At 40.2% G+C, this 27,413-nt stretch overlaps 1 protein-coding gene and 1 pseudogene across 2 annotated transcripts in view; one reads left to right on the top strand and one right to left on the bottom strand.

The window, feature by feature from the left end:
* LOC147004083 (uncharacterized) overlaps positions 1 to 4,570 on the bottom strand; it is a 149,380-nt pseudogene extending 144,810 nt beyond the window's left edge. Inside the window, exons 1-2 of the transcript XR_015047283.1 lie at positions 4,096 to 4,570; positions 2,255 to 2,347 (exon numbers count right to left, since the gene is read on the bottom strand). The product of XR_015047283.1 is annotated as an uncharacterized LOC147004083 (transcript). The remainder of the gene's footprint in view (positions 1 to 2,254; positions 2,348 to 4,095) is intronic.
* The window catches only part of LOC110287984 (uncharacterized), a 517,828-nt gene that overhangs the window by 387,130 nt on the left and 103,285 nt on the right, over positions 1 to 27,413 (top strand). The window lies entirely within an intron of this gene.

The following is a 27,413-nucleotide window of genomic DNA, read 5'->3' on the forward strand; positions in this document are numbered from 1 at the left end:
TGCTTAGAGCTGGGCAGTGGTGGAGCATGCCTTTAATTCCAGCACTTGGGAGGCAGAGGTAGGTGGATTTCTGAGTTTGAGGCCAGCCTGGTCTATGAAGTGAGTTCCAGGATAGCCAGGACTGCACAAAGAAACCCTGTCTCGTAAACCAAACAACAACAACAACAAAAAGAAACCAAACAAACAAACAAAAAAACTACTTAGAAAATGAACTGATGAAAGTATGCACAAAATAACAGATAATTTTTCATGAGGTCATAGGAAATAAGAAATTTTTGGCTAAGAATGAACAAACACAAGGGAACTAGTAAGTATTTCTCATATACAACACATTAAAGCTCTATCCCACACAAGGAATTGAGAACAAAGTAAACATACTTTGCCACCTAAACTGCCAGCAAAATCTCCCAGATTAAAAATCCTAAGGAATATAATCTCACAAGGAACAGAATATCATCGACCGATTTTCAAAGAACATTATAATAAAACCCCAAGTAGAAGTCAGAAAAAATGAAACAGATATCAACATACTGAAGAGTAGTATATGTGGATCTTAGTTTTCATTTCAGAAGAAGAAATTATACAGAACTAAACTGACATCACACTGGGTAGGGATACTTGAACCTGTTGTGACTTTGGGTGCAGTTCTGCCCAAGGCACACAACATTAATCGCTCTGGTTTTAGTACAGGCAAGACCTTAGTATTCACTTTAATCCAAAATAACAAAAGTAGAGTTTATGTATAGAAGAACACACCCATGTTTGAAAGCAATGTCTAATTGAACGACAGAAAATATGGAATATTAGAGAAAGATCTGACAGAATACGATATGCCCAACTTTGCTATAATGAGAGAGGAAAGAGAAGCTACTTGAGACAGAAAAAGACATTACACAAAGAAGAGAATAATAAAGGAATACAGTAGAGTGCATGGGCTGCAGTACAGTACAGTTGAGAGAGTAGAACCACAGAGAGGGAGAAGGACACAGTTTTACTGGGAGAGTTTTACAGAGTCAGATTGAAGATAGAACATGCTAGGCATGGGCAAAGACAGAATGAGCAGGAGAAAGAGAAGGAGCCAGAGGATTACAAAAGATTTCGACAGTTAATTTAAGGCCTAGTGGAACAATTCAGTGTCTGAGAGAAGAACTCAGCTGGGAGAGGAGTGAGCTGGAAAAACAGAATTGAATCAGCCAGGTAAGCATTGAGAAGGAATAAGAAAGGGGGAGCTTATTCAGCAGCAAATTTCAGAGGCTGAAAACACACCAGGCCTAGATAATACTGTATGGAGAGCAGAAGCTTACATGACTAGGCCTAGGTTAATACATATAGGCAGGAATCCTCCCAAATTACAATGACAGTAGGAGAATGAAACTTACTTATACAGCCCTGTGGTAAAAAGTAGACACTGCTCAGTATAAAAGCTCTCAAGAATATAAGAAACATACCTCAGAAATAAGGCAAGCAGACTCAAAACTAAAGCAAACAGGACAGAGAAGGTCAACAATAATTATTCCACTCTAATTGGGACTAATGCAACACAGAACATCAATAAGAACACAGGTCAAGGACAGGAAAACATTTAGAGTGGACAGAATACGTGATTCAGAAAGCAAGTAGACCTTCTGGAGAAAACCACCTCATATCAGACCATTCAATCTCAGCAGACATCTTACACACCCTGGTGGGAACTTTCATAGTGAGAAAAACTGCTACGCAAAGTGGGGCAGGAAACAGAGTTATCAATATCATACTCAGGTTTGCAACCTGCTTGCTACAATCTGAATCTGTCAGACAAGGCATGGAAATTTTTATGACAGTGGCAAGACTATCTGTGGGTAACTGAAGGTTTTCTGGTTCAAGCTCCACAAGAAAAAAAATACGTAGGTTACAGTAAAAATTAGCCTGAAAATTCATAAGGAAGGTCACAGGCCCTAGGAGAGAATCTACTGTTGACATCTGCTCTATGTATAAATTGCCCTTGTCACAACCATAGCCTAATGATGCTTTCAATCTGGGTAAAAGAAAAGGGATTACAATAGGCAACAGCAATTTTCCAGCATCAAAATTAATTAAATTAACATCAAGTGACAACTGACTGCACTGCCTACCATGGGAAATCCATATCATCACATCTAATATTATTCTTTTCCAGAATCATTAAGGATATAGAATCTGGTAAAATCAAATTCATGTCCTCTTTCTACTCACAGGTGAGCCCCACTCCACCCCATGTTCAATACCTCTAACATACCTGGATCCTTTGTGAGAGTCTCCTTGACCTTAAACATCCTGTGCTCTTAGTGTTGATTTACACTTATGCACATTTGGCTGAGCATATGAATACCTGAAAATGGGAAAATATTATTCAGAATGAACCTGGAACTTTTCATGGAACACAAATGAGAGATGTCAATACCAGATAAAAGGATAAACATGAGGGAAAGAGAAGAAATTATGAAAATGTCTGTTTTTCTCTGAGTATTTCAGTTTACCCTAGAGATGTGCAAGTCAGTCACACAGTTAACACACATACAGAGTCATTTTCCAAGCAACACAGAAGAGGATCTGGGAAGACTGGAAGTAAACTATTCTAATCCACACAATCCAGACAGTTGGACTTCTCCAACAAGAGGTCTGTGAAAAAAAGCCCTGAGTGCAGGTTCTAAGCATTCCCACACCTGCAAGAAGTCCACAGTGTAGAACTCAACAAACCATGAGTGTGCGTGGGCTTTTCATGAAGCAAGGAGTCATTTTTCTTATGTAAGTGAGCAATTGAATTACTCAAAAGGTCTAATTTTGTCTTAATCCATAGTAAATTTTCCACTTATAAAAATATCTTTGCCTGAAATCATTCTCTCACAGCATGCTGGGCAGAACCTTGGAAGGATTCAAAGAAATTCAGGATGAATGGCTAACTGGGGTGTCTGTTAACATATCAATAAAGTCATAGTTGGGTAGGTGCTTTCTTGGCTCCTGCTTATCTCTTGGCCTGCCCCTCTATCCTCCATCTCATCCTCAATTCCCCTCAACCCCACCTGATGGCCTTGTTAAGTTTGGAACCAACCAGATATCTCTGAATACTTTCTCCCTCAGACTGAAATGCCAAAAATTAACCCAACCACCAGCATAAGAACCAGGTATCTTCATGCATTGCTGCGGGTTGCATGTTTTAGGAAAATAATAAAGCCTCATAGGAAACTACAGTGGCCTATAAAACTGCCTGTAGCATGTGACCAAATCCATCTCTTGGTCAGGATGTATTATTTTATAAAACTTGCCCACATGGTACAATTAGTTTTTCTCTGGCGACACTCAGGGTTGACAGAACCTACTATGTATCTTCTCCTCAGCTGTACCTTGCTGTAATCCTGTCTTCATGTTTTATTCAAACCTAAGGTGTAACATTAATAACTGAGCCTATGAAGACACATTTCTCAATGCTGTATTTACATCAAAGACTGCATATACCTCAGTGTTAAACTAACGGAGACTATAACTTTGCTAGGTTAATATTAATATGTACAGTGACATGACAGTTAAAAAGTGAAACATAAAAACAAAAAGTAGGCCTTTAGGGACAGGCTTAATAATAAGATCTTTGTGACTCAATGCCCCAAAGTTATGCTAACCATAAAACAGAAATTGAATTACAGGAGCTTTATAAAGGCTTTTGCAAAGGCAAACCTCCCGGTGTACAAACTCCAGATGCAGCCAAGGATCTCCGAGGATATTTTAGAAAAATATTCTGGCAACCATAAGATTGAGTAAAGCATGACCATGAACCCAATTCACAGGATCTCAAACTTCCTGACAATGGTGAGATAGCCACAACAGAATTGTGAGAGTTGCAGCAGAAAATGAACCCTTGCTCCACACCCCTGCCCTGCTCCTGCCCATTTCCCAGTCCAACAGCTCCTCTGACCTGGAAGGTGACAGGACCAGCTGCTGAATGTCCTAGGAGGGGCAACTGCAGCTTAAGGAAGTTTTCCGGTCCGCAAATACTGAATTGTGAGAATGGCGGCAGAAAATGCACCCCTGCTCCACACCCCTGCCAAGCTCCTGCCCGTTTCCCAGTCCAACAGCTCCTCTGACCTGGAAGGTGACAGGACCAGCTCCTGAATGTCCTACGAGGCCAGCAAAACAACTGCTGCTTAAGAAAGTTTTCAGGTACCGCAAAAACTAGGCACTAGTCTCCCGCCAGGACTTCCTGACCACCAGGCAGCCAAGAGGCTTAAACCGCGGAAGTTCCCTTCTTTCTGCCTAGCCCCGCCTTTTGGACCCGCCCAAAATTCAACAGCTTCCTGGAATTCTTCTAAGCCCACCTACTTATGGACCCTTTAATTAATTAGCTTCCCACTTCTTCACGGCAATTTTTGTTGTTTTGGATTTTTGCTTGCTTGCTTCCTTGCTTGCTTGCTTGTTCCTTTGCTTTTAATTTTTCTTTTTCTTAAACTCATCTAATCGTGCAGGAATCACACACTCCCCATCAGGAACCACTCCTCCAACTCTGTTGCAGGCTGCCTGCCACACAACTTCCCAGGGCCTACTCTGCACAGCTTCTTCACAAAGTTGCTGCCAGACTAGACCAGAGCTGGATGTAGTAGGACACTGCACCTGGGTTCTGAACCCTTCAGATACAATGGATCCTGTCTAACTTCTCATATTGTGAGTGTAGCCTTCTGGGCTAAAAATGCACAAAATTAAGCAGTCCCTTTGAATTCTGATGCTCAGAACAGATACCCAAAACAAACAAAAACGTAGATAAAATGTCCTTGGCTCAAACCACAAACCATAAAGGTATCCAATAAGGAGCACAATTTATGTGATATCCAAGACAAAGTGGAAAACCCACAGTCATGATCAAGGACATTAAAGTTTGTAAACCATGTGAATCCACTCAGACAGGAACAAAATGAATCTTGGGCAAGAAAATAATACCAGATGCCTGAAGGAAATAAGGACAATATAAAATATAAAAAATTGAGTTCAATAGGTGCTTAGAAATGCCAAAAAAAAAAAAAAAATCCTGAAGAGAAAATGCAGTGAGGCAAATAAAAATGATACATAGAGAACCTGTGGGAGACAGATTATCAGACTTAAAGAAAAAGTAGAGGAGGTGGGTGCCTCAATCAAAGAAAATGGTGAATTAAAATGATGTTAGGTCAAGGCACAATATTATTTACTGCTTGAAGGATGAGGCAATAAAGGGAAACTCCTTCAGAAAACTGTCCTGATCGTTGTCAAAAAAAAAGTAAGGAAAGGAAGTAAGAAAGAAGAAAGAGAGAGAGAGAGCAAGAGGGAGAAAGAAAAAGAAAGAAAGAAAACGGGAACAAAATTAAAATACATACTTCACTGTTTATTCATACATGGTTAGATTGTTCCCTGTAACACTCTATGACACCCATGCATATCAGTATAAGTGGGGGAAAGGAGACTCGAGATTTACCCAAGTCTCATTAGACTATTGCTAGGAAGTCAACTCTTTTCATGATTATAATGAGTTCCAGAATTCTCATGTGACCTCATAGGTTCAAAACCTGTTGTGATGATTATGAGAGGTTAAAATGGATTCTAGCTCAGCATGGAGGAGAGCTCAGAAGCACAAGCCCAAACCTGGGGGTCTAACTTTAAAGAACAGGGTTCTGTACCCATGGACACCTTTCAGATGACAGGGCTACTTGTTTCCCATTGGGGTGAATTTTAGTTTTTCCCATATTGTACATATACTAAAAAAAAGTCACAAGCTAATTGATTCCTCATATGTGAATAGATTAAACATACTGGTGATTAATGATGCATCTGTGTTGAGTTAAGGAAAGAAATAAAAGCCTTTTCCTCAGAGGCATTTAACTGAGTGTGAGTACAAAGTTGAATTCTCTACTTCATGTTCCCTGTGCTTCCATCCTCTGTGTGTCTGTTCAGTTAGTTTAAATCTGTAACTTCCTGAATGCTGCTTGTATAGCTCTCCCTTTCTGTCTGCCTTTTGTCTCCATGTTTGTGTCTATCTGTGTAATCTGTTCTCTGTTTGTATCTCTCTGACTGGCCTTGAGAGAAAGCTTTGGAGTGCTTCTAGAACATCAAGGGAACCATCACATGGGGAAAGAATGGGATAGTGAATAGTAATATTTTATAAAGGATTAGGTAACTGGCTCCAAGTGGTCAAGACAACAGACATTTATAAACATTACTTTTGTCAACCAAAACCCATAACTGTATATGCATTTTTGAACTATGTTTTAAGCCTCTGTATTTCATTCTTTCATCAAATGACACTCATGCAGTTTCTGAGCAGGACTTGAAAAAGTACATAAATTACCATTGTATCTATGCATCAAGTTAGGTTTTAAAAGTTGATATCAAGAGAAGTCCAAGGAGAATAATGTTAGTTTTTACGTAGTTCTTTGAAATGTGGGCTAAACCCTCAAGTTGAATAAACAGTAGGATCACAGCTTTAAATCTTAAATTTCTTCAAGTTGCCTTAATTCTGGTTGTGAGGTCCAGGAAAATTCCCCATCTATTACAAGGTAATATGTTTTATATAATACATTGTCACACGTATGGTTCTGCCAATGCATAGGAAAGCACCATGGAGCAAGACTCCATGGAGTCCTGCTGGTTGTAGTCTTAGTAAGATGTTCACAAAACAAAACAAAACAAAAAAAATTTTTTAAAGTACCAGCTTATTATAAGTGTATGAAGGTGTTTCAAATGAAGTCTCTGAATTCTGAAAGAGATGGAGTTCCAGTTGATCTTGTCTTTTCCACTGTGTTACATCAAGAAAGTTGCTAGCCAAAGTGGTTTCATAAAAATATCCAAAGAAGCCGGGCGTGGTGGCGCACGCCTTTAATCCCAGCACTCGGGAGGCAGAGGCAGGGGATTTCTGAGTTCGAGGCCAGCCTGGTCTACAAAGTGAGCTCCAGGACAGCCAGAGCTATAAAGAGAAACCCTGTCTCGAAAAACCAAAAAAAAAAAAAAAAAAAAAAAAAAAAAAAAAAATATCCAAAGAATGCTGGCCACTGACAACAAAAGGGGTTGCTTTTCACAAACTGACAATAAGTCTTCATTGCTAAAGACAGGGCTGACACAAAACACTGTATATGAAAAGGTCAAACTGGTGTCAAGAACATTGACTTTTATGTTCCAGTGTCCTCCTTCTGGAAGGTGCTTTGAAATGTACAGAAGGTGAAATATATACACAGAACCAACCAAAAAGACGTTGATCTACAATTTTTCCTTCCAGCAAAATATGCTTAGGGCAATGATGTCATGAATTTACTGGGAATAACTAATCTATGTCTAATTTGAGTTAAATACCAAAAGCACTCTGGTTAAATGTTATATATCTATATACACAAGTGTGTGTGGACATGAGTATATTGGGAATGTTTGTGGACACACCAGTGTTATAAATAATTACAAGGTTTCTATATAGTGTGAAGCATAAAACTTTCATTGGAGCAGTCTCCCAGCTATCATTTAGATTTAAGACAATTCAAGCCTATGACCTCATACATAGATACCACTTAACCTCTCTCCTGCTCCATTCTCATCTAGCTGTTCTCTTCTCTGTCTCCCACTAAATCTCCTACATCTGCATTCTCCTCTCTACATCTCTTTTAATATCCAGAAATTCAGCCCTCCAATTCTTGTCCCAGGAATTGGATGTCAGGTTTTTTCTTAGAAGCAATCAGGTGTGAAACATCTCCAGAACTTCTCTGTATTGCCTCAAGGCATAGAGAGCTGCTTGCCTTTCAAGTATCTCAGCAGGGGTGAGAGGAGTATTTACAAATGTAAAGCTCATGATGGGCCATAGAAATGTCAATATCAATATCCTGCTAGCAGCCAGGCTTAGTGGTGCACTCCTTTAATCCCAGCACTCAGGAGGCAGAGGCAGGTGGATTTCTGAGTTCGAGGCCAGCCTGGTCTACAGAGTGAGTTCCAGGACAGCCAGGGCTATACAGAGAAACCCTGTCTCGAAAAACCAAAAAAAAAAAAAAAAAAAAAAAAAAAAAAAGTCCTGCTAGCACTCAGTTCTCTACCAATAAAAATTTGAAAAGACAGACACACCCACTGAAAAGGTTAGGAAATTCACCTCAATACATGTGGAGAATCCAAGCAGGCCAGAAGAGGAAATTGGGGCCCACAGGTTGGAATGTCACTTTGATGTAGAGTAGTCTGACCTCAAATGAAGAGGAATACACCTGCCACAGTGTTCTAATTGCTGGGATTATGCCAGCAGCACTTGCAAGTTTTATGTCTATAGAGTCAAGCAATGTAATCACACTTTGTATCTCAACAACATAATTTATATTCTAGAAAACATCTTTTGACTGTCTTTCCATTTACACTAACACAACATTAACATCCTACGAACTAGAAACAACCATAAAATATATTTTTTCTGTAGAGGGCAAAAGGAAATTATGGTCAAGAATAAGCTCTAAGTTAACCAGGAATGTAAAACCACAGCGTTTTCTCTTCAGTGCAAGAGAAGTACACTTTTTTTTTTTAACCAGAAGTAAAAGAGTGGATGTAGTAAGCAGCTTGGTGACCTGTGGTAGATTGTAGTGGCAGACCACACCTGGAAGTCCCAGACTATTAAATTGTCCCAGACAATCATCCTAGATCATTGTTTCTCCATCAGTACAAACCATCCTTGGGGGATATAGGACATGTACTTTACAGTTTGGTGTCCTCTACACTGTATGCTTGATCCTCCTCTAGGCTCTTTAGTTTTAGAATCCAACTTTAAAGAAAGACTCACATGTACTTTGCAAAAGACCTTTGAAGTAGCCACACATTCATCTTCATTGTATACAGACAATTGACACAATTATTACCAAAAAATTTCTTTCCAAAATTATACTGTGCTTACTTGTTCCTAAAATAAACAACCCTGAGATCAGAATCTTGAAGTTTCACTCAGCATTGGCAACTGAGTCTACCGGGAAAACTTATAGTTTACTTCCCAGTTTTAATAACTCAGAAACTCCTTATTTTACTCAAATTCAGAACATAAAATCCAGGCAATCTCCAACCAGAGCTATTTCCAATTCTGAAAATCCTTCCCCCACACCCACCCCAAAAAATTAAACTATGCAAAGCCTGCCTCCCACTCATTTCTCTTGGGCTTCTCACCTGAACAGAGGCAGCCTCCCTGTAGTGTTTTCCCAATAAATTTCTTGTGTGTGGCTCATTGTTCCATGGGACATTGTGGTATATCATGGCTTCTGACTATCAGGAGACCTTTTACTTCAGAACTGTTCACATATTCACTGGGAAAGATTTTCCCTGAGTGCTGCTAGAATTTCATTGGCAATAACCCACAAAACAACCACAACCAGTGTAGAAATATTTATAGAGTGGTATTGAACTAGATTTCTTTTGGTCTCACGGCTTGTTATTCTACCAGACCTAGTATTTGCAGAGACCCTCATACTTATATCACCTAACCAGTAAACATCAATCATAGTCTTTCATTCTGACTAATGAACTCAGTTTAGAGCACAAAATTTCTTCCCTTTGAAATTTTAGCTTTTTGATGTTTTTCATTTATAATGACCTATAGAGAATATACTTTACCAGAAGGCAGCAAAATGTTTCACAGAAAAATGCAGAAACGACCAGAAATTTGAGACTATAATTTGTGAGGTACAACTATTAATGCCTACACATGAACTATTAATGATGATGTTCATGCTGTGAATAAATTTCAGTAAAAGAACACTCTGAGCCAGGCATATTGGCGCATGCCTTTTAATCCCAGCACTCAGGAAGCAGAGGCAGGCGGATTTCTGAGTTTGAGGCCAACCTGGTCTACAAAGTAAGGTCCAAGATAGCCAGGGTTATAAAGAGAAACCCTCTCTCAAAAAAAAAAAAAAAAAAAACCCAAAACAATAACAAAAAAAAAAAAAAACAAAAAAAAAAACAAAACCACTCTGAAATCCAGAACCAAGATCTACTTGGCCAAAAGTTTAAGGGAAAAAAATCCCAGTCTATGCACCTATGAACATGGTTTGCCTCACGATAAAAATGACTGAGTTTGAATGGCCTGTGATTATCATGAAGCCAAGGAAAGAGAAGATGAGAGAAATGGGCAGAATGTAGATGAAAGGGTGCTTACTGGCTTTCCAAATGGAAGGTGCTGTGTTATTCACAAAAATCCCAAGAATCAGACCTCTGAAGGCAGGGAAACATAGACGCATATAGGCAAAATACATTCTCAAAGGGTCTCCATAGGCCAGAGATGCCAAAGGTATATGGATGCAATAGTAATCTATGCTCTGTGATGGTGTGCCAATCCTCTGCACATTTCACGCAATAATAAACATGTGATGGAGAAAAGACATTATCATCGCTGGGAATGGTGGCACACGCCTTCAATCCCAGCACTCGGGAGGCAGAAGCAGGGGAATTTCTGAGTCCGAGGCCAGCCTGGTCTACAAAGTGAGTTCCAGGACAGCCAGGGCTACACAGAGAAACCCTGTCTCAAAAAATCAAAAAACCAAAGAAACAAACAAACAAACAAACAAACAACAAAAAAAAAACCTGTCTCAAAAAACAAAGAACAACAAAACAACAAAAAGAAAGTATCATCATTGCAGCTTCCACAATCACAGGACACTTTCAAACACTGGAACCCATAGAAGAAGGACTATTTTGTTGAGCAGAGATGAAAGTGAAGCAGAGGCCAGCTCCCTGTGGTGCCAACTGCTCTGTGTCAAGTTGCAGTTTTGCTAACATCACTGACATGAGGGTGGGCAGAGCAGACTGCTCTTCTGAGGCCTCCTTTGCTGCACTGCCATCTAAACCATACAGAGGCTGTTCTACTCCACGCGGTAAGGGATTGGATAAGGAATGTTGCTCTGAGGATCATGCATCTGGTGGAACTCTTCTGCCAGGGCTGGTTCCTGGCCCGCTTCCCCCAGCAAACTCAAAGGAATCACTAAGTTTATGTCCCCCTAGATGTGCCTTTCCCTTGGCTAGTGTCATGGCTCAGCTTTCCTTTTCCGATTTCGCTGGTCATTCTGCTTTTTCTCAGGAGTCTCTACTTCTTTATCACTCAAGGACCCCACGCTGCACAAACTCTGCTTGGAAGACTCACTGTTGAGTGGTCCCTTACTCACACCAACTCCAGTGAACCTGGCCTCTAGTAATTCCTGCCTTCCTGGGTCCAGGCTATGCAGTTCTTCCATCATTTCTGCCGCCGCTGCCGCTCCACTCTCCTCTCGGGAGGGGCCCCGACCCGACCCGGCTGCCGACCGCTCCGCTCTCCCCCTGGGCAGGCCCGGGGCGGAGCCGGGGCCTCTCCTGAGCGCCGCAAACCCCGCCCTGGCAGCCGCCGCCCCGCCGGGCTCCACAACAGGGCGGGCTGGGGAGGGGGGCCACGGAGGCCGCAGATCCCCGACCTCGCGTACGGAGCCAGGAGGCTGACGCGGGCCCGGGCACCGGCGGCCGGCAGGGAGCGCGGGGCCGGCCTCCTGGCGCCGGACAAAGGCCAAGGGAGGCGCAGAAGGGTCTGGGTCGGGCCGAGAAGTGGGGGCCCGCTCGGCTGGGGGCCACTCGGGTGCGGCGCGGAGGGCGGGGTGCGGGGTCGGAACCGCTAGTGCCCAGGACCCGCCTCCAACCCTTAATCCGGATCCGTTCCTCAAGTGAGCTTTCTAGTAAGCTACCTGAGTTGGCTAAGTGGGTCCCCTTAGTAAGCTACTCCTTAATATTTCTGTTTCTCGGGGAGAGTGTTTGGGGGAATTTTGGGATAGCATTGGAAATGTAAACGAGGAAAATATCTAATAAAAAATATTAAAAAAATATTTCTGTTTCTCTAAGTCTGTCAGATGACCCTGGGCAATAAGCTAAATACTAATGCTCCAACATGTTGAAGTAAGGGACTGTCCAAGTGATCCGTGATCTCTGTAAATTGGCTAAGTTTTGGAAGCTGTGTTAGGCTTTCTTTATATTTTCAGTTAATATCAGTCATTCTTGGATTTCTGATGGAGTTGAAAAACTGCGTAGTCTCCTAGCCAACCCAGGTTTTTTACTTTGAGAGGAACAGTTCTGAGAGGATGGTTTTAAGATGGCATTCATATATATATATGCCAAGATATATATGATGTAGAAGATATAAAGCCAAGATATATAAGCCAAGATATATCCAGATGTAGAATTATAAGTCTTTTAAGTAAAGATACATGACAGAGGTTCGGTTTAATTAACAAAGATGATGGACTGGGTGTTAGGTCTCTAGTACTTTATAAATTACAAAATAATAATAGTTATGTTCAATTATATATGAGATAAAATAGTCTTTTAATTGGACAGAAGGGGGGAAATGTTATGAATAGCCCCGGAGCTAATTATATTTGATGTTAATTCCATTCTCCTGTGAGTGGTTGTGAACAAGGAATGAGTCTGCACTCAGGTGATTTCTTGTAAACCAGCTTCTCACCTAAATTTGTAAAATAAAGGAGAGCTGATAACTGGGCAGATAAAGGGAAGGTGGGTCAGAAGGTGGCAGGAGACTGTCCCTTGATACTAGCTGGGGGCAGATGAGTTGGCTTCAAGGGAGTCATGAGAGCAGCAGAGCTGATTCTGATCCTCACCTTCCTAGCAGCTGAGACAGCAGGCCCTGCATCTCACAGCACAGTAGAGCTGTCCCTGCATATGGGGCTTGCAAGTGAGGTAATCCCAATGGCATGAGCACAGCAGAGCTAAGTCCTCCTCATGGGTGCACTGTTGTACCTCTGTTGAGAATTCTGTTTAGCTCTATATCACATTTTAAAAATTGGGTTATTTGGTTTGTTGGTGGCTGACTTCTCGAGTACTTTATATATTTTGGATAGTAGACCACTGTCATTTGTAGGGTTGGTGAAGGTCTTTTCCCATTCTGTTATCTGTTGTTTTGTCTTATTTACAATATAGTTGCCTTACAGAAGCCTTTCAGCTTCAAAGGTTCCCACTTATTAATAGTTTGTCTTACAACCTGAGCCATTGGTGTTCTGTTCAGAAAGTTGTCTCCTATACCCATGAGTTCCAGATTATTCCCCACATTCTTTTCCATTAGACTTAGTATATCCAGCTTTATATTAAGGTCTTTGATCCCCTTGGATTTGAATATTGTGCATGGTGGCAGATATGTATCTATTTACATTCTTCCAAATGCTGACATTCAATTAAGTCAGCACCATTTTTTGAAGATACTTTCTTTTTCCATTGTTTGGGTTTGACATTTTTGTCAAAAGCAAGTCCTTTTCAGCCTCCATCTTACACCCATCAGAATGCCTAAGATAAAAAAAGTTAGAATATGCTGCTGAGGATGTGGAGCAAGGGGAACAACTCTTTCATTGCTGGTGGCAGTGAAAATTTATTCAACCACTTGGAAAATCAATTGTGTGTGTGTGTGTGTGTGTGTTCGCAGAAAAACGGAAGAAGTTCTACCTAAAGACCCAGCTATACCACTAATGGGCATATACCCAAATGATGCTCCAATATCCCACAAAACACTTGCTACACTATGTCATAGAAGCTTTATTCATAATAGGCAGAAACTAGAAAGATGTCTCTCACTGAAGAGTAGATAAGGAGAATGTGGTACATCTACACAATGGGATACTATTCAGCTACTAATAACCAAGACATCACGAATTTTGCAGGTAAATGGATGTAATTTGAGAATATCATCCTGAGTGAGGTAACTTAGTCCAAAACAACATGGATGACATGTACTCACTTAAAAGTGGATATTAGCCAAAAAAAATACAGGTAACATGTTACATTCCATAGACCCAAAGAAACTAAACAAGAAGGAAGGACCAAGGGAAGAAGTTTGAATCTCACTTAGAAAGAGGAATAAAATAGTCATAAGAGGAAGATGGAGGAAGGGATCTGGGATGGAGAGGGGTTGGGGAGGGCAAATCATAATCAGGTGTTTGGAAAGACAGAAGAGATGGCCAGATGTCCATGAAAATGAATGGAAATCTGCAACTGACTATGGTGAGGAGGTGTGGGGCATGTTCAGGATGAGACAGAGACCTAGTATAAGGAAGGCCCCCAAGAATCAGTGGAGGTGACTTTAGCTGTGACTCACTTCTTTGGGGATATGATATCTTAAGAGGCCATCTCCGGTAGCCAGAAAGGAGCCTCTAGGGTGTTCTGAAGACCTTGGAGGTGAGAGAATCTCAAAAATCAAAGGGAGAGACCTTAGATGAAATACTGTACAGTGGGTAGAGGAAACTCAAATAGTCCATCTCCAGTAGAAAGACAGCATCAAGTGGACAGACAGGATTGCCATCCAACAGTCAAAGATTCTGACCCAAAATAGTTTCTGTAAAAGAACAGAAGAGACAAAAATAGAGAAGAGACTGAGGGAAAGGAGGTGCAATGACCAGCCATAATTGGGATCTATCGAATGAAACATGGCTAATGAAAAAGTAATGCACTTCCAAGTGGAATTTTATTTAGCTACAAAGAAAACTGAAATGAGAAAATTGGCAAGAAAATGTATGGAACTATCAGAAAATTTATACTAAGTGACAAATGTCAATGGCACGTGTCCATTCTCAAAAGTAAATCCTAATTGTTACATTTGAATGATTTATTGTTAAGAATTATTTTCGCTATTCTGGATTTTTCACCTTTCCAAATGATTTTGAGACCTGCTCCTTCCATATATTTGAAGAAATGTGTTAGGATTTTGATGGGGATTACATTGAATCTATAGATTGCCTTTGGTAGGATGGCCATTTTTACTATGTTAATTCTGCCAATCCATGAACATCAGAGATCTCTCAATTCTCTGAGATATTCTTCAATTTCTTTCTCCTTTTTTGTATTTATTCTTTTTTTATTAGATATTTTCTTTATTTACATTTTAAATGTTATCTCCTTTCCTAGTTCCCCCTGCGAAAATCCCCTATCCCTTTCCCCCTCCCCCTTCTCCCCAACCCACCCACTCCCATTCCTGGCCCTGGTATTCCCCTATACTAGGGCATAGAACCTTCAATTTCTTTCTTGAGAGACTTGAAGTTACTGTCATACAGGTCTTTCATTTGTTTGGTTAGAGTTTCTGCAAGATAATTTATATTATTTGTAGCTATTGTGAAGGGAGTTGTTCCCCTAATTTCTTTCTCAGTCTGTTTATCATTTGTATAAAGGAAGGCTACTAATTTATTTGAGTTAATTTTATACACAGCCACTTTGCTGAAGTGAGTTATCAGCTGGGGGAGTTCTCTGATATAAATGTTGGGGTCGCTTATGTATACCATCATATCATATGCCATTAGTGATAACCTTATTTCTTCTTTGTCAATTTGTATTCTCTTGATCTCTTTTTGTTGTGTTATTATTCTAGCTAACAGTTCAAGCACTATATTGAATAGGTATGGGGAGAGTGGACATCTATATCTTATCCCCAATTTCAGTGGGTTTGCTTCAAGTATGTCTCTATTTAATTTGATATTGGCTGTTGGTTTACAGTAAATTGCTTTTACTCTGATTAGGTATGGGCCTTGAATTCCTGATATCTCCCATACTTTTAACATGAAGGGGTATTGTATTTTGTCAAATGCTTTTTCTGCATATAAGGAGATGATAATGTGATTTTTTTCTTTGAGTTTGTTTACATAGTGGATTACATTGATGGATTTTCATATATTGAAACAACCTTGCATCCCTGGGATGAAGCCTACATAATCATGTTGAATGATGGTTTTGATATGTTCTTGGATTCAGTTGCAAGAATTTTATTGAGTATTTTTGCATTGATAATCATAAGCAAGATTGTTATAAAGTTCTCATTTTTGGTTAGGTCCTTGTGTGGTTTACATGTCAGAGTAATTGTGGCTTCATAAAATGAGTTAGGTAGTGTTCCTTCTCTTTCTGATTTATGGAATAGTTTGAGAAAATTGGTATCAGGTCTTCTTTGAAGGTCTAATAGAATTTTGTACTGAATCCATCTAACCCTGGGCTTTTTTGGGGTGGGAGGATTTTAATGACTTGTATTTCCTTGTACAGTATGGGCCTGTTTAGATAGTTAGTTTACCTGCCCTTGATTTAACTTTGGTATGTGTCATCTGTCTAGAAAACCACCCATTTCATCTAGATTTTCTAGTTTTGTTGAGTATAGGCTTTTATAATAGGATCTGAAGATTTTTTTGAATTGCCTCCATTTGTGTTGTTATGTCTCCCTTTTCATTTCTGATTTTGGTAATTTGGATACTGCCTCTTGGGTGGGAGGATTTTAATAACTTCTTCTATTTCCTTGTGCAGTATGGGCCTGTTTAGATAGTTTGGCCAGGGATTTATCAATCTTGTTGATTCTCTCAAAGTACCAGCTTTCGGTTTTCTGATTCTTTGCATTGTTTTCTTTGTTTCTCTTTGGTTGATTTCTGCCCTGAGTTTGACTATTTCCTGCCTTCTCTTCCTCTTGGGTGAGACAGCTTGAGCAATCACCATCCCTGACATCAAGCTTTACTACAGAGCAATAGTGATTAAAAAAAAACTCCATGGTATTGTTACAGAGACAGGCATGTTGATCAATGGAATAGAATTGAAGACCCAGATATAAAACCACACACTTATGGACACTTGATCTTTGACAAAGATGCCAAAAATTACAATGGAAAAAAGGAAAGCATCTTCAATAAATAGTGCTGGTCTAACTGGCTGTCTGTATGTAGAAGAATAAAAATAGACCAATATTTGTCACCTTGCATAAAGCTCAAGTCCAAGTTTATCATGACCACAGCATAAAACCAGATACATTGAAAATAATAGATAAGAATGTGGGAAAGATCCTTGAATTTATTGGCACAGGGGTAACTTTCCTAAACAGAAGTCCAATAGCTCAAGCTATAATATCAAGAATTGATAAAAGGGACCTCATAAAACTGGAAAGCTTCTGTAAGGCAAAGGGAATAGTCAGTAAGACAAATCGGCCAACTACAGATTGGGAATTTTTTTTTTCATTAACCCTACATAAATAGAGAGCTAAGATTCAAAATATATAAATACCTCAAGAAGTTATTCACCAAAAAAAAAAAAAAAAAAAAAACAAACAAAAAAAAAAACAACCCAATCAAAAATTGGGGTATAGAACTAAACAGAGTTTTCACAACTGAGGAATCTTGAATGGCTGAGAAGCACCTAAGGAAATTTTCAAAGTCCTTAGTGATCAGAGAAATGCAAATCAAAATGACCCTAAGATTCCACCTTACATCAATCAGAATGAATAGATCAAAACTTCAGGTCACAACACATGTTGGAGAGGATGTCGAGAAAGAAGACCCTCCTCCATTGCTAGTGGGATTGAAAATTGGTTAGAACCACTCTGGAAATCAATCTGGAGCTTCCTCAGAAAATTGGAAATAGATCCACCTGAAGACTCAGCTACACCACTCTTGGGCATATACCCAAAAGATGCCCCACCATGTCACAGGGGCCTGTGTTCCCTATGTTTATAATGGCCTTTTGTATGATAGCCAGAACCTTAAAACAACCTAGATGTCCCCTGACAGAAGAATGGATACAGAAATGTCACTCATTTACACAATGGAATACTACTCAGCTATTAAGAATGAGGATATCCTGATTTCTGCAGGCAAATGGATGGAACCAGAAAATATCATCCTGAGTGAGGTACCTTAGACCTAAAATGACATGCATGGTATGTACTCACTAATAAGTGGACATTAGAAAAAAAAAAGTACAGAATTTCCATGTTACACTCCACAGAACTCAAAAAGGTCAACAAGCTGAAGTGGCCAAGTGAGGAAGTCTCAGTCACACTTGGGAGAAAAGAAAGCAACCACAAGGCAGGGGGTAAGGGAGGGACCTGGGAGGAAAAGTGGACAGTGGGGGGGGGGGCACTTACAGAGCCCACCTCCAGCAGGAAGACAGGGCATCAAATGAGGAAGGGGGTGCATCCCTCAGTTATTACTCTGACCTGTAATTGTTCCTGTATGAAAGAATGACAGGGTTAAAAATGGAAAGGAGCCTGACAAAAAAAAGAAGGTCCTGTGACAGACCCAAAGAGGGATCTAGCTCAAGGGCAAGTCCCAAGGCCTGACACTATTACTGAGGCTGTGGAACACTCAAAAAAAGGGACCTCGAATAACTGCACTCCAGAAGATCCAAGAAGCAGCTGAAAGAATCAGAGGCAGAGAGTTGCACCCAACCAATGAACAGAAGCAGCTGATCCCTGTTGTTGATTTAGGGAAAGACTGAAAGAAGCTGAGGAGGAGGGTGACCCTGTAGGAGGACCAGCAGGATCAATTAATTTGGACCCTTGAGATCTCTCAAACACTAGACCACTAAACAGGAAGCATATATCAGCTGATATGAGTCCACCAAGACACATACAGCAGAAGACTGCCAGTTCTGTGTTCATTCAGAGATGATGCACCTAACCCTTAAGAGACTGGAGGCCCCAGGGAGTTTAGAGGTCAGGTGGCATGGAGGGTGGAGACATCACATGGAGACAGGAGGTGGGGAGGTGGTATGGGATGGGGGGGGGGATAAATTATGGAGTGTAATAATAAATAAATAAATAAATAAATAAATAAATAAATAAGTTAGTTAGTTAGTTAGTTAAAAATAAAAGAAAAAAATGAGTGATTTATCTGGCGTCTGTAATGGTAAGTTAGAAAGGAATGATGAGAGCAGAATTAAGAGTAGACCTTAAGGAGGCATGGAGATAGTACTGCACAGATCAAATGAGGCTTAAGTACCTTAAGTACTGCCAACACAACCAAAGCTGGAGAAGAGTGCACATAAAGCATGCTATTTACTTGAATTGGGAAGCAAAACCTGACCTGTCAATGACAGAAGCTGTTTTCAGACTTCATTTTCTTTTTTTTTTTTTTTTTTTTTTGGTTTTTCGAGACAGGGTTTCTCTGTGTAGCTCTGGCTGTCCTGGCACTCACATTGTAGACCAGGCTGGCCTCGAACTCAGAAATCCGCCTGCCTCTGCCTCCCGAGTGCTGGGATTAAAGGCGTGCGCCACCACACCCGGCCAGACTTCATTTTCATCATAAGGTGAAAGTAAATTCAAAATCTACAAAGAGAGGTAGAAGGCTCTAGGGGACTTTCAACCTATCTAAAATGGCCCACCAACTTTCCCTTTCTTTCTTTCTTTCTTTCTTCCTTCCTTCCTTCCTTTCTTTCTTTCTTTCTTTCTTTCTTTCTTTCTTTCTTTCTTTCTTCCTTCCTTCCTTCCTTCCTTCCTTCCTTTCTTTCTTTCTTTCTTTCTTTCTTTCTTTCTTTCTTTCTTTCTTTCTTTCTTTCTTTCTTTCTTTCTTCCTTTCCTTGCTTCCTTTCCTTTCTTCCTCCTTTCTTTCTTTCTTTCTTTCTTTCTTTCTTTCTTTCTTTCTTTTTTTTAATATTTTTATTACATATTTTCCTCAATTACATTTCCAATGCTATCCCAAAAGTCCCCCATAGCGCCCCCCACTTCCCTACCCACCCATTCCCATTCCTCTGGCCCTGGCATTCCCCTAAATTGGGGCATATAAAGTTTGCAAGTCCAATGGGCCTCTCTTTCCATTGATGGCCGACTAGGCCATCTTTCGATATATATGCAGCTAGAGACAAGAGCTCTGGGGTTCTGGTTAGTACATCGTGTTGTTCCAACAATAGGGTTGCAGATCCCTTTAGCTCCTTGGGTACTTTCTCTAGCTTCTCCATTGGGAGCCCTGTGATACATCCAATAGCTGACTGTGAACATCCACTCCTGTGTTTGCTAGGCCCCGACATCGTCTCACAAGAGACAGCTATATTTGGGTCCTTTCAGCAAAATCTTGCTAGTGTATGCAATGGTGTCAGCGTTTAGAAGCTGCTTATGGGATGGATCCCTGGATACGGCAGTCTCTAAATGGTCCATCCTTTCATCACAGCTACGAACTTTGTCTCTGTAACTCCTTCCCTGGGTGTTTTGTTCCCAATTCTAAGAAGGGGCACAGTGTCCACACTTTGGTCTTCATTCTTCTTGAGTTTCATGCGTTTAGCAAATTGTATCTTATATCTTGGGTATCCTAAGTTTTGGGCTAATATCCACTTATCAGTGAATACATATTGTGTGAGTTCTTTTGTGATTGTGTTACTTCACTCAAGATGATGCCCTCCAGGTCCATCCATTTGGCTAGGAATTTCATAAATTCATTCTTTTTAATAGCTGAGTAGTACTCCATTGTGTAAATGTACCATAATTTCTGTATCCATTCCTCTGTTGAGGGACATCTGGGTTCTTTCCAGCTTCTGGCTATTATAAATAGGGCTGCTATGAACATAGTGGAGCATGTGTCCTTTTTACCGGTTGGGACATCTTCTGGATATATGCCCAGGAGAGGTATTGCTGGGTCCTCCGGTAGTACTATGTCCAATTTTCTGAGGAACCGCCAGACTGATTTCCAGAGTGGTTGTACAAGCTTGCAATCCCACCAACAATGGAGGAGTGTTCCTCTTTCTCCACATCCTCACCAGCATCTGCTGTCACCTGAATTTTTGATCTTAGCCATTCTGACTGGTGTGAGGTGGAATCTCAGGGTTGTTCTTTCTTTCTTTCTTTCTTTCTTTCTTTCTTTCTTTCTTTCTTTCTTTCTTTCTTTCTTTCTTTCTTTCTTTTTGTTTGTCAAAACATAATGATGATTCCTAACCACAAAAGAGTAAATGATGCTGAATGGTGGAAAATTGTAGCTAAATCTTGGCACAGATGCTCATTGTTTTTGTTGTTGTTGTTTCTTTGCTTGTTTTTCTGTTTAAATAATTTCTAAGATGAATGTTTGGGGGCATAGTCAGCTCCTGAGTCTAGGTAGTTATTGGGCAGGGGCTAGAGGAATTGCCAACAAGTTATTTTCACAAAATACTTGAATACTTTGAATAAATGAATAAATGAAGAAGAGGAACAGTGATGGTGGGTGATATGGGTTCTGACAGTCCATACGGACTTTAAGATACTTTATGTTACTGATTACAATATAACTTGCTATCCTTCCGAGACTGGTCTCAAATTCTTAGGTGAAAATAACCTGCCTTTTTATATCCTAAAAGGATCTCTTTATACAGAACTTCTCATATAAACCAGGCATAGTGGCACACATCTTTAATTCCACCAGAGGTTGGCAGAGGAGGCAGAGGTAAACCAATCCCTGAGTTTAGGACCAGCCTGAGCTACATAGTGATCCTTACATGATAACACTTTATTGAAAAGTATCACAGTTACCTTTATTAGTTGGCCTTAACCACAATTAAAAGATTTACAGTTATTTTGCAATACCCTATCTGAATAAAGAGTATACTTAGAGCTCTTGCAAAGTAGCCTAGTTTGGCTTCCAGCACCCACATTAGGACGTTTGCAAGCATCTCTAACTCCAGCTCCAAGGGGTCTGATGCCTCTGACCATTGTGGACACACATGTACACTAGTACATATCCATACAGACACATGATTTAAAAATAATTTAAAAATAACATTTTTTTAAAAAATAATGTACTAACACAAAGGGATTTTTTATTTTTTTATTTTTTTTTTTTGGTTTATACAGAAACTACAGAGTTGAGATAGTGTGTGATCAGCTCAAAGACTTCTGAGTTTGAATACTCCTTTGGGTTTTACTAATGTGGAGGTGACTAAAAATTATTCAAACTTTCTATCCTATCAAAGTATTCATCTCCAAGTATTTTGTGAAAATAACTTGTTGGCAATTCCTCTAGGCTCTGCCCAATAACTACCTAGCAACAGCTTGCATAGTTGCCTTCTAGGTGGGAGCCAAGTATAAGAACTGAACTGCTAGGCTACTCCAGCTCTCATATCCATTTCTCTCTCTTCCCCATGTGTCCCTGGCCAGCTTCTTCCTCTCTTCTTTCTGTTCTCTTTCTATCCTACTCTGTCCCCCCTCCTTTCTCTGCCTCTTCCCATTTTCCAGTCCCCTTCCCTTCACCTAATAAATTTCCTTTTATACTAGGCCTGTCACATGGTGGTGATTCTTCAGGGAAACGCCTTGGCTAGGCCAACATGGTACTCTGTCCTGCCCCATTATACTGCTGTTTTATGAAACACAACATAACTATTTAGAAGTTCTGTGCTAGCATAGAACTCCTAGCAAAGAATAATCACCTTCTGGATGGTTTCAGTTAATATTAATCCCAATTACCAGTGTTTGAGATACTGGGGAGCTATGACATTTCCTGGTACCAAAGACATTTTTCCTAGGGAGAAACAGATGATACTATTTGTCATTACCAATCATGTCTACTCTTTTTTACTGTTACCTGGAAGAGATTGTGTAGAGAACATGAGTGTCTCTTAGGAGTGTACCACATGAAACCAACTAATTACCACTGTGATTCAACCTTAATTTCCTATGACCTTAGTTATGACCAGTTGGCAACCATGAACCTAATTAGCCCAAGTATACTTAAATCACTTTCTGGACTTGCTTTGTGAGGCTCAGCCTTTTACCTAGATTGATTTGTAAGTATATCAAGGACAAAGTACTTCTGATTAATCAACACCTTATCAGGAATTGATTTAGACATCAAAATAAGTGTTTTTCTGCTTTGTTGAGAATAGAAATTAGCATTTAGAACTAGGGCAGGCTAGGGTGTAGCTCATCTGGTATAGAACTTGCCCAGCATGAGTTCAACTGCCAGCTCCGCATAAACTCAGTGTGATAGCATAAACCTTGGTGGACAGAGGCAGAAAAATCAAGAGCTCAAGGTCACTTTGAGTTATATAACAAGTTTGAGGTCAGCCAGGGTATGTGAGGCACTGGATCAAAGACATAAAAACAGGCTGATGAAATAGCTCAGTGGGTAAAGGTGCTTGCTGCCAAGCTTGTAGATCTGAGTTTAATCCCTGGGAACCTCATAGTGAAAGGAGAAAACCAACCCCCATCAGTTTTCTGACTTCCATAGGCTTGCCATGTGTGTTTTGTGAGGCAGAAATCAGTCTGTGCCATAGGCTGGATGGCATAGAGGCTGGCACAGCACTTGCACGTCTGTATGTAAAGGGCCATATTGAGGCAGACCTGGCACTCATGCCAAGGAGAAGACTATATCAGACACTATACACCCACCCAGTTTTCTTTTATACGTCACCTATTTAATATATGTAATATAATTGCACTTTTGTTAATCAACTTTGCCTTGCTCTGTTCTTTTTTTTTTTTTAATAGAATCCCCTAAACAGCACAGATTGTCCTGGAATTAAAGGTCTCCCTGTCTCAGAGCTCTTGCCCATCCCTAGACAAGGCACCCAGATACCCCCTACACTAAATCCATGAACCCCACCAGCTCCACTCCTCCATTCTGTGGGAGCCTGGTACCTTATCTAGCTAGACACCAGACTCATGATACCAGTTACACCCATCCCCACCACCTGAGAACTGCTTCTTTCCAGGGATGTTACTAGAATCACACCAGCAGCTCTTCCCATTCCTGTGACCTGCCAAGGAACACATGCCCAGCCTATCTTCCTAAGTCCCTTTCTGCCTCCCTATCACACAGGGAGGTTCAATTTGAACCTCCCACTCTATCCACTGATACCTAGTACCTGTGTCCCATCCATATCTGGGAAAATTAGATTCCCACCTCAACTCCTTCTTGTCAGCTCTACCCATTGCTGTGACTGGAGGACTGCCCTAAGAAATGGACAGACACCAGATGCACTAGTGACTCCACCCATTCTCTGCAAATCACCAAAGTATCACAGGTCCTGCACCTGCCTTCCACTTCCCTTACACCTATCTTCCCTTCAGCGAGGAAATCTGAGTCTTATAACACCAACCCTACTTAAGGTAAAGTCCTAGACACCTCTCCCAGACTCTCAAGGACTGCCTAAGAATCAGATAACATTTATGTACAAAAGTTGTGCAATATGGTCACTGGGCAAGACTACAAAACAAGGAAGGAGATGAAAGATGGAAGGCTTAACACTGGCTCTCAATGTCTGTTCTTTGGCCAGGAAGAAGGTGGTGTTTGTCACATGAAATACCAAGAAGTGTCAGCCATTTAGATTCTAGGAGGTGAGTTTTCATGCACTTTGGTGCCACAAAGTACAGAAAAAACTAGATGAAAGTTTCAAACAGAAATGTGGTGGGGATGCTTGTCAGGGACAGGTGGAAGATACCTGCCTGTGCTTCAGGTCTTCCATGGGGCTTTCTGGCTCCCTAGATAAAATGATTTCTGGAGAAGAGGAAGCCTGCATTCTGCACATTTGCTCCCAGTGTCATGGCTGGACCAGCTTGTGCAGATGCCTATTCAGAGGCCATGTTTTGGAGTCAGACTGTGGTACCCCTAAACTTCCAGAACTCTGGCTGGAATCCTTACATTTAGTGTAATGATGCACATAAGCAAATGGATGCAGAGGTGCCTAAGCCCCAGAATACAATTTCTCACTGCTTCTCTGGATTTTCCTTTGCACATGGTAACTAGATTCTTTATCAACGAGGTCTAGAAGTTCAGAGAAACTCTAAAAGGTTAACAGTGCTTTCTTGCCCTTTAGGAACTAGAGGTTGTTCTTATGCTCTCTGGGTCTAAGACCCTGAGGGGACCATAAATGTTAAAGCAGTGTTGGCAGGGTTGAGGGTTTCAGAAAGAATCACCCAGAAGCTTTGATGTTTTCAGAATTTGCACATGAAAATTCTGAAAAAGACTCTTGTTTCCCAAATAAATGATAAATCTGTTGGGGATGGTCAACATTTACACAAAATAACAGTAGAATTTATTTTCTCATGGGGGAAAATGAGACTTTAATAGTAAGTAATGGAGAATAAATTGTAGTCTTTGGTCAGCAATCACATTTAGATGGCATGTACCATAAACCTAGCACTATTGCACTGCTCATAAGCACAAGTTGAGGTTAGAGTAAGAAAAGCCATACTAGCTCAGTCAGCTTCTAAGCCAGATGTCAAAAGTCTCAGTGGTAACATACAGTTTCTGAAATGGAGAAGCAATTTTCATTCTAGGAAGATTTAGAATTAATCATAGTCACTTCAATCTTAGAAGGACCCTCATTAAGACACAGATATTCTCACGGTAGGTCAAACTTTCCATCCTGCAGGAAAGATAATTAAGCCCAGGACATAAACAATAGGTTTCAGAAAGTCCCTGAAACTAACTAGACACACAAGGCCCCACCCTCTTGAAGCATATAGAAGCACTAAAAACTGCTGAGAGACACTCACAGACCAGCCAGGCCACCTGAGAGACACAGAGACCAATCAAGCTGCTTAAAAGACTCTCATATAAACTCAGCCATCTGGAAGAGGCTTAGACCAACTGATATAGCAGGAAAGGATACTCTCTGACATACAGACCTACCTTTAGGCTATGCAGTACACTAGAATTTTCCAGATTCCATGAGGGATGTTATTTTGGAGAAGTGGTTGTCTTCGAGTCATTTCTGCCCTGTAAGTAACCCCTCATCCATATTTCTGTAAGCAACCTCAGTAAACTCAGTGGTTCACCAAGTTAAATTTTGGTGACATCTTCAGTTTGTTCTGTCATTAGCTCTCTATCTGAAGTGAGTAACCATTCACTTCTATCCAGGAATGGTATCATATGCTATACTAGTGTAGGACACTGAGAACTTATATTAACCATATTTATAATTTATTTATTTTAGTTTTTATTGACTAACTAATTTAATCATTTATTTTGAGATGGTCTTTGTCTCAGGCTGCCAATGAATAACCTGATGTTTCTGCCTCTACTTCTTAAAAATGGACGTTAGAGGTGTGTGCCACTACACTGATATGCCTTCGATTTGCTTACCTTATATCAGTTATTTGAGTACTAGAAAAGGCTTGATTTTATGTTTAAAAATGTTAGTACCTTAGAGTGTAGGAAAAAAATTAACAGAGTAGGTTTGTCTGAGGCAATTTTCCTAAGTAAGCCCTGTTTCAAAGACCTTGGTATATATCTCGAACAGTAATTTTTACCCCTCCTATTGTTGCAGTTCTTCAATATGGTTGTGGTGATCTCTAACCATAAAATTGTTTTTGTTGCTTCTTCATAACTGCAATTTTGCTACTGTTATGAACTATAATGTACATATCTGTGTTTTATGATGGCTTTAGGCAACACCTGTGAAAGGATTGCCCCCAAAGAGGTCGTGACCAACAGGTTGATAACCACTGCTGTAACATGTAGTAAGCACAATCTCACATCAGACATTCTGACTCTCTCTGGCTTTTATAAGCTTTCCAATTTTTGTTTCATGATAATCTTTTAACCTTAGGTATATAGGCTAGTTGTAGACTTGGAACTCTATAGTCAGTTGTGAGGAAAGAATATTCTTAGCAGACTCTAGGTCCCCATGAACATTGTAGGGGAGGAATGATGAGACTGTTGAACATAAGCAAAAGATAATATTATCTTTATGCAAGCAGAAGAGGTGTAGTTTTTAAAATTAGTGTGTGTGTATGTGTTACTTATATTTTTAGTTATTTTTAACAGCAACTGGATTGGAATCAGTGTGCATTTAGGAAGAGTGGTTGAAAGTTTGGTCTCTTCTGTTTGAAGAGAGAAAAGAAACTATAACTAAAAATATACTTGGCATAAATATCATTTAATGTTTAAGATTAGAATCTTGACTTTACCAAATAAAGCGTTTGAGAGTCATGAATTCAGATAGCCATTGGGAAAATGTACATGTTGGTGAAGTCAAACATTGTACCCTGCTGGTGTTTTGTGAAGACTTTTAAATGATTTTTTTTAAAAGATTTATTTATTTTTATTTATATGAGTACAATATAGCTGTCTTCAGACACACCAGAAAAGGGCATCAGATCCCATTACAGATGGTTGTGAGCCACCATGTGCTTGCTGGGAATTGAACTCAGGACCTCTGGAAGAGCAGCCAGTGCTCTTAACCACTGAGCCACCTCTCCAGCCCTTAAATGATTTTTAAAGAAATCAAATTGAAACGTCTTTGGTAATTATACTTTAGAGAAGCGAGATGGTTTTCAGGTTTTCTGCCAGTGCAAGCTGAAGAAAAGGGAACTCCAGGGATTCTTTGGACATTTCCTTTTGTGTCCCTGCTACTGGATGTGCCTCAGGAAAAAGCAAAGAGCTTCTGGCCAAGGAGGAAGCAACCATAAGAAAGCTAAGCCCACCTTCAGTGACCCACCAGCATTGTTCAAGCCCAACTTATCTTCCTGTTTTCATGGAACTTGCAATCATATTTTGCATTTAACTGGCACATACTGCAACAACTTGAGACTTGTTATCAAACTTACTTCCATACAAACTCCTCCACTCTACCAAATTTAAATACGATTGGTGAAACAAGCGTAGCTACAAATTTAACCTATCAAAGCTGCAGAAGAAAACAGACATTGTTTTCTGTTATGTTCTTTGAGCTAAACCTTAATTTTAAATAGTCTGGAGTCAATTTAAAAATCTCAAAGTATAAGCAAC

Source organism: Mus caroli, unplaced genomic scaffold (genome assembly GCF_978045245.1).
Source record: "Mus caroli unplaced genomic scaffold, Mus_caroli_1 scaffold_6, whole genome shotgun sequence".
NCBI lineage: Eukaryota > Metazoa > Chordata > Mammalia > Rodentia > Muridae > Mus > Mus caroli.